The sequence below is a fragment of the Eschrichtius robustus genome, chromosome 7 (genome assembly GCF_028021215.1).
Source record: "Eschrichtius robustus isolate mEscRob2 chromosome 7, mEscRob2.pri, whole genome shotgun sequence".
Classification (NCBI taxonomy): domain Eukaryota; kingdom Metazoa; phylum Chordata; class Mammalia; order Artiodactyla; family Eschrichtiidae; genus Eschrichtius; species Eschrichtius robustus.
The window spans coordinates 12538895-12547005 of record NC_090830.1 but is presented as its reverse complement, the minus strand read 5'-3'; the positions used below and the strand labels follow the sequence as shown (position 1 = coordinate 12547005).

At 44.3% G+C, this 8111-nt stretch overlaps 1 non-coding gene across 1 annotated transcript; it reads left to right on the top strand.

Annotated features, from left to right (window-relative positions):
* Positions 1 to 5599: 5599 nt before the first annotated feature.
* TRNAG-ACC (transfer RNA glycine (anticodon ACC)) lies at positions 5600 to 5672 on the top strand. The gene has a single exon. It is a non-coding gene; the product is annotated as a tRNA-Gly (tRNA).
* Positions 5673 to 8111: the final 2439 nt, after the last annotated feature.

The following is an 8111-nucleotide window of genomic DNA, read 5'->3' as shown; positions in this document are numbered from 1 at the left end:
GTATTATGACTGTGATATCTTTATAGTTACTCGTCAACTGGGACACAAAAGTGCACAAAATCTACAATGCCTTTTGTTCACCAAAAGACAAACGAACTATACTTTACAGAATAAACTGGCCACCAAAGATAAAAGATAAACTGTGAAGTACATTATTTGCTTACTTTTCATATCACAAGTTTAAAGTGAATATACCGAACTTACTGAAAGTGCTTTAAAATCTCTTTCTTCATTTCTATCAATGCATGTCCTCCACGAGAGGGTCTCTCTACAACCAGTGTTATTAAAACACTATGTAAAAATTATTTAGCTATATATTATCCCCTGCAAATAGCATGTCATCAATCTGACCCTGATTAGATAAATTAAGAAGCAAGCATTACATTTCAACCTTTAAATACTGATACACGTGGTATTTGTTCAGAATGAATAGCATTTAGCATGGGAAACTGATCCTTTTTGCATTACTTTTGTTTGGTCATAGTCACAGAACAAGAAAATGTTATGTGTATAATCGTGACTCATTATTTTAATCTCCTCAATGCACAGTCTTAGTGAATAAACTGCACAATTCTTTAAATGCCTTTCTTTCTTCCTATGTGTATTGTGATTACATTCACAGGAGTGTCATCTTCTGGGTTGTCTAAGAACTACTGAAAACAACAGGAAGGAAACAGCCCTGCTTACTTCTGTAGTCTTTTTTTTTTTAATGAAATATATAAGAAATTCTACCACGAGACCTTGATAAACAATAAAATATTCGTAAGCTCTCCAGTATCTGCCTTCAAGTCTTAGAAACACAACTCCACATGCCACACTGACAAGGACCAACCCTGGCAAATGGACGGGACCCCAGGTCCCAGGACTGGCTCAGGGCTCAGGCCCCCTCAGCATGCGGTGGGGAGGGGAGGGAACTTCAACACCAGTCTCCATGAGCCTGAACTCAGCAGAACACCAGGGCAGGTGTCTGATAAAAGTAGAATAAAGTGAATACACAGGATGAAGTAAATAAAGGCACTACAATAGGGGGAAGCACCTATGTCCAGGCAGTAACTTTGACTTAGGTTTCTAAAATGAGTTTAAAAAAAATCTGTATGTGCTATAACAATAAGGCCCAAAACACAGAGAGAACAAGATGCTCTCTGACCTTCGGCTAAACCTTCAGCTCCTCACCCAGAATGAGCGGGACACTAAGGAGGACTTTTTCAGTGAACTTAACCATGTCTCTATTCCGAAAGGTATTACTGAAAATATTGGTATTTTTATAAGACCCTTCACACTAGACTTTTTTTTCAAAGGTATGCTGATGGTCAAGCTGCAGAAGTCCCAGACCAGAATTAAAAAGCAAAGTTATAGGGCTTCTCTGGTGGCGAAGTGGTTAAGAATCCACCTGCCAATGCAGGGGACATGGGTTCGAGCCCTGGTCCGGGAAGATCCCACACGCCGCAGAGCAACTAAGCCGGTGGGCCACAACTACTGAGCCTGCGAGCCACAACTACTGAGCTCGTATGCCACAACTACTGAAGCCCGCGCACCACAACAAGAGAAGCCACCGCAATGAGAAGCCCGCGCACTGCAACGGAGACCCAGTGCAGCCAAAAATAAAACTAAAAATTAAAAAAAAAAAAAAAAAAAAGGAAAGTTATAGATGGTCTCTAACAATCATCCACTCCTATTATGCTGTCAAGGGGATTATCTCCAGGTATCAACAAGGTTCTACGTATTCTCCAAAGGCGTCAAACATGGAACTGCCTCCCAACAATTCTGGAAATTACCTATAATCTAAACATTCAGAAGAACGCAACAAGGATTAAAAACTGTGAACAAAATAGAGATCCTACTTTAGAGACAAAAATAGAAGGATCTGGAAACCTCCAATGAAGTTGTATTTCAAGAACAGAAAAGATATAATGGCGAAAAAATTCTTGATGTGGACCAAACTAGTTCATCTCGATTGAGGGAGTGCAGGATAGGATCTTTCGGGTGCTGTGTGCCTTTTCAATCCACGGCATCTGAACAACAGGATGCCGGGATGGTTTTGGACACAACAACGTAAGAATCGCCCCCCGGGTTCAAGGCAGGGCCCAGCAGGTCTTTATTCTGAGTCCAATAATAACAAGAGACACTGAGTGGGAGGTGCTGGGTGAAAACCACTTCTGTGAGGATTATTAGGATATTTGCAATTTCTTTGGCATCTCCTCCCCCATTCCCCATGAAGACATGACCCCCGAGAAACCGTCCCCCCTCCAGAAGCACTCCCTTCTCAAACCATTCCACCAACAAATCAAACTAACTTAACGTATGAAATACAGGCCCACGCTCCCTGCAGAGGCTGCCAAATACTTCGTGAATCAGTGCAGGCAGAAAAAGATAAAGGGTTTGGGTGGATGGAATAGTGAGTTATAAGGGCAAAGGCCAATGCGAATGTTGACCCGTTAATGGAAGGTCCAAGTGCACACACCTTAGACGCGTGTAATGCAGGACGTAGTCAGACACCAATCAATCACCAGGCCAGTTTTCCTCCCTCACAGATAAGTTTAACATTTCAGTTAAGAGAGAGACACAGTCCTGGGAATTGATATACACGTGATCAGCCGATTCAGCTCCACACGGCTCTTTTGTTCACTACAAACAAAACGATGTAAAAACACTCCCAAAACTTCCCACAGTGTGAACTGCAAACACACCATTTGCAGCTGCTCAGCCGCGGCTACTGCCCCCAAATCAACGGAAAGGCTCAAGGAGCGCTCCTCTTCGCTCCAAGTTATCCTTGGCATCTGTGCTCTCATCGCTCGGGAGGTTCCCTGAATCCTTCCGCGCTGAAGTTATTGGCAAAAATTAGCAAACTCCGCGCAACCCATTCTGCACAGTCTCCTGAGCAGACAGCAGCCAGCAAGAGGAAAAACCAAGGCAACTTCCAGATGATCAAGAGGCCAGGATGCTCCTGCTGAAATAAAAACCACTCGGCCTCCCCGTCCTTAAAAAAACGTCAAGCATCATTTATTTCAGCCAGGAGTTTTTCTTCCCCCCCCTTTCACTGGTTAGTGGGGAACGACACAGGCAACGCTCTCGCTTAGTCTGACCACCTGGAAGGAACATCTACGTTTGGTTCCAGGAGATCACTCTGCACATCCTTGGAAGCCCGCGGGGTGACTAGAGAACAGAGAACTCAGAGCCCACGCACGGTGGCCACTCCCCCGCCCCGCATCACCCTCGGCATCCAGGGGGCACTGACCTTGGCCCCTCAAGCCCGGACAGACTCACATCTGCTCCCCTGGGTCCCCCAGGCAGCCACTCCCATCGATCAGACAATCACTTAAACAGCCTTTCAAGCGGCTGGCAAATAGTCTATTCAGAGTTATTTGGGGGGAAAGCCGTGCAATGTTAGCTCATTAGAGGAGGGGGGAGTCACATGCACAACCGCTTCCTTAGGCTTCGCCCGTGACCCTGTGACAGCTCCTGTCTGAGTGGGAGAGACCCCAGGACCCAAGGGAACTTCCTTCTGAATGACACACAAGCCAGAGCCCCTGCCATCTTCAGGAAGGTTTCTGCTCCCCAGAAACTCTCTGGCTCCTGAATAAATGATTACTGGGATCCCATTCATCAAGTGTCTCTTAAGCCTTCTATTATGAGTCTGAATTTTAAACAGGGGACGAGGTCCTTTATTACATTCCCTAATCCACGTCCCCAGGAACATTTTTTTCAAAGTTACAGAGTCTGTCTGCAACCTCATTATTATTAGACTTTACTCTCCCTGCCACCGCCCAGAACTAAGCTTCACTTTAAGAAGACAGCACTGCCTCCAATTAAAAAAAAAAAAAAAATCCACCGAGAGCAATATTATTAGGAGATCGACTCTATTTCCAGAGTGAAAGTGCCATAAGAGCAATACCCCTTTTCTGCCTACCCACCCTTGTAACCTGAGTCCCTCCCTAAGATGGCACCCGGCAGGACAGAGCAGGCAGGAAGCATTTGACAAGTGAGCTACTCCATCGGAGCGCCCACAATGCCACAGGCAAGGCCAATTCCACAGCATAAGCACAGAAGCGCGTGGAGGGTCGGCTCCATGACACTGCTCAGCACCCCCTTGAAGTCAGCTGTGATCAGGTCACTGAGTTCTCCAGAGGATGAGAGCACAAGTGATGCAGACCCCTTCTGGGGTCTTCGGGTGACCACCTCCTGGGTGCCCCCTCCCTTTCCAGCCAGCCAGAGCGCAGAGATGCCCATTGGGCTCCCTCCAAGCAGTGAGGCCCAGGCCCGGCGGTGGAGAAACAAGATGGAAGGAACCTGGGTCCCTGAGTGTCAGGTGGAGGACAGCAGCCCACTTGCCCAGATCTCAGGCTGTCACACAAGAAAGGAGTCAGCCTGTCTCTTGTCTGGACACTGTATTCTGGAGTCTCTTTTAGAGCAGGCAGAACTACCCTAACCAATACAGCCCCAAGGCAAAGTCTTCGCACACTGTGTGTGTGTGTACCTTATATATAAACATTAAACTAGTACTGATGAGAACATTTTTCCTGGTTTTGATCATGGCTGGAGAGGTTTAGCAACTCAGAACTCCAGTAATAGTGGGTATAGCAAAGGGGGCAGTTAATTAAGTCTAGAAATAGATTTTTTTAATTTTTATTTTTAAATATTTATTTATTTATTTATTTAGGCTACACTGGGTCTTAGTTGCGGCACGAGGGAAATTTTTTTTTTTCTTTTAGTTGCAGTATGCAGACTTCTTAGTTGTGGCATGTGGACTCTCAGTTGCAGCATGTAGACTCTTAGTTGCGGCACGCGGGATCTAGTTCCCCGACCACGGATCGAACCTGGGCCCCCTGCATTGGGAGCACAGAGTCTTAACCACTGGACCGCCAGGGAAGTCCCTAGAATTTTACTTTTTAAGTCAACGAGGATTTTATCTTACCAGCCAATATCTCAACACAGGTGATTTAAAAATCTCCTAATATTTCAGGTTTACTTTGTTAGTCTCCACATAGCGTCATAAAACAAAAGTCAGGAAATTTTAGTCTTCCAAATTGTTGCATTTGAACTAGAAATTACAGTCAGCCCTGTACATCCCCAGGTTCCACATCTGCAGATTCAACCAACCGTAGATTGAAACTATTTTTTTTAAAAACTCCGAAAGTTTCAAAAAGCAACACTTGAGTTTGCCACGCACCAGCAACTATTTTACATCGTATTAGGAAGTATAAGTAATCTAGAGATGACTTAAAGTATATGGGAGGATGTGTGTAGACTATATGCAAACACTACACCATTTTATATGAGTGTCCCTGGCTTTTGGTATCTTGAGGGGGGGTCCTGGAAACAATCCCTGTGGATATAGAAGATCAACTGTATTCCTCAAAGATGCCTTATTAAAAACAAACAAACAAAAAAACTTGTTTAAGAAGTTAATCACAAAGCTAAGAATAAGCTTTGCAAAAGTAGATATATTTTCTTTTACCTAAAGTTTTCCAAGTAGCAGACACAATAAGTGAATAATGTGTCAGGATCCATCTCTTCAGAAGCAAGAGAACTCAGCTGAATGCCCCGAGCTGGCCCTGCAGCACGTGTTAGCAAACTAACAAAAGAAGCACCTAGTGGGACCTCCCTGGTGGTCCAGTGGTTAAGACTCTGCACTACCAATGCAGCGGGCACAGGTTCGATCCCTGATTGGGGAACTAAAATCCCACATGCCACACGGCAAGGCCCCCCCCCCAAAAAAAAGGAAGCACCTGGTTTTCAGAATACATAGGAGAAACCCAGGCAGAAAATGGCCCAATCAAATATGCAAATCACACCCCTGTTGGGAAGGGGGAACATGAGACTTAAGAAAAATACACAAATACCTAAAACAAAATTGTTTCTAATATCACTTGACAATATGATCTTTGAAAAGAGCTTGTGACCAAGGTGGAGGTAAGCCAGCCTGGCGTAATATATTTAAAAGTATATGGCAAAGCAGAAATCACTATGCTGAGTGAAAGAAGCCTTACACAAAGAGTACACACTGCAGGATTCCATTTATATGAAGTTGAAGAACTGGCAGAACTTACCACTGGGGGTTGGGGTGGGGGGGAGGAACAGTGGTTGCCTGGGACGGGGACTGGGAAGGGGCCTGAGAGAACTTTCTGGGGTGGTAGGTATATCTTAATAGAAGTATGGGTTACATAGGTATACACATTTGTCTAAGCTCATAGAATGATACACTTAAAATGTATACATTTCACTCTATAAACTTTGCCTCAAAAAAGAATGCGAGTTTTAAACTCATTTATGGTATGTCTGCTGAAGTGCTTAGCGGTGAAGTGTACTGATGTGTGTTACTTATTTTGAAATGCTTCCAAAAAAAAAAAAAAAAAAAGAGGGACTGATGGGTAGATAGAGGTGGATAGATCCGTATAATAAAGCAAACAAAGTAAAATGCTAACACTTTGTGGAATCTGGGCAGTGGGTATATGGGTGTCCACTACACTAAGTAATTCTTTCAACTTACCTGTATGTGTGAAATTTTGCATGATAAAAAGCCGAGGGCAAGTATACGCTAATACGCTGAGATGTCTTGTTTTAGAATCTAAAGGAGAATGCGAATCTTACCCAGCATTTACTACTACTTCCTGCAACATAAAAAGAGCACGTGGGCACCAAATGAACACGTGTCCCAGGGAGGCCGGGGTGGTGGACAAGGTGCTCGGGCTACCTAAGCCCTCACTGTCCGCAGCCATGCTTCCTAAGGCTGCCTCAGTTTAAAACTTTGATTATTCAAAATAATTTCAAAGTGAATCACTTCGGTACATCAATTACCAAAAGTTATAAATTCCTAAATAGAAAGTCTTAAAACAAAACAATGTGACCTTGAATCCCAAATATAATACCACGTGTGGTATTCTCTGGACAAATAACTGAAACAGATTCAGTGATTTTATACCAAAACATTGTGGTCAAAAGGTACAAACTTCCAGTTAATTAGATGAACAAGTCCTGGGGGTGTAATGTACAGCATGATGCCTATAATTCATAATAGCGTAAGGTATATTTGAAAGTTGCCGGGCTTCCCTGGTGGCACAGTGGTTGAGAATCCGCCTGCTGGTGCAGGGGACACAGGTTCGAGCCCTGGTCCGGGAAGATCCCACATGCCGCGGAGCAACTGGGCCCGTGAGCCACAACTACTGAGCCTGTGCTCTGGAGCCCACGAGCCACAACTACTGAGCCCACGAGCCACAACTACTGAGCCCACGAGCCACAACTACTGAAGCCCGTGCGCCTAGAGCCCAAGCTCCACAACAAGAGAAGCCACTGCAGTGAGAAGCATGTGCACCGCAACAAAGAGTAGCCCCCGCTCGCTGCAATTAGACAAAGCTGTGCACAGCAACAAAGACCCAACACAGCCCAAAATAATTAATTAATTTTTTTAAAAAAGAAAGCTGCTAAGACAGTAGATCTTAAAAGTTCTCATCACAAGGGCTTCCCTGGTGGCGCAGTGGTTGAGAGTCTGCCTGCTAATGCAGGGGACACGGGTTCGAGCCCTGGTCTGGGAAGATCCCACATGCCACGGAGCAACTGGGCCCGTGAGCCACAGCTACTGAGTCTGCGCGTCTGGAGCCTGTGCTCCGCAACAAGAGAGGCCGCGATAGTGAAGAGGCCCGCGCACCGCGATGAAGAGTGGCCCCCGCTCGCCGCAACTAGAGAAAGCCCTCGCACAGAAACGAAGACCCAACACAGCCAAAAATAAATAGTAAATAAATAATAAATAAATAAATAAAAAATGCTGGGAGTTATCACCATCATTAAAAAAAAAAAAAATGCTCTCATCACAAGAGAAAGACAAAACTTTGTAACTGTGGCGATGTTAACTAGACTTTGTTAACTAGACTTGTCGTGATGATTATCACGATGATCATTTGACAATATATACAAGTATGGAATCATTATGTTGTATGCCTGAAACCAACATAATGTTATATGTCAATTACATCTCAAATTAAAAAAATGTTTGCCTTCTATCTCTGATGAGTCCAAAATATTTTCCCCTTTAGGTTTACAGACACATTCTATAACCTTTAGCAAATTACAATGGGGAAAAAATCGAATTGACTACCTTACGTGATAGACAAGTTAAT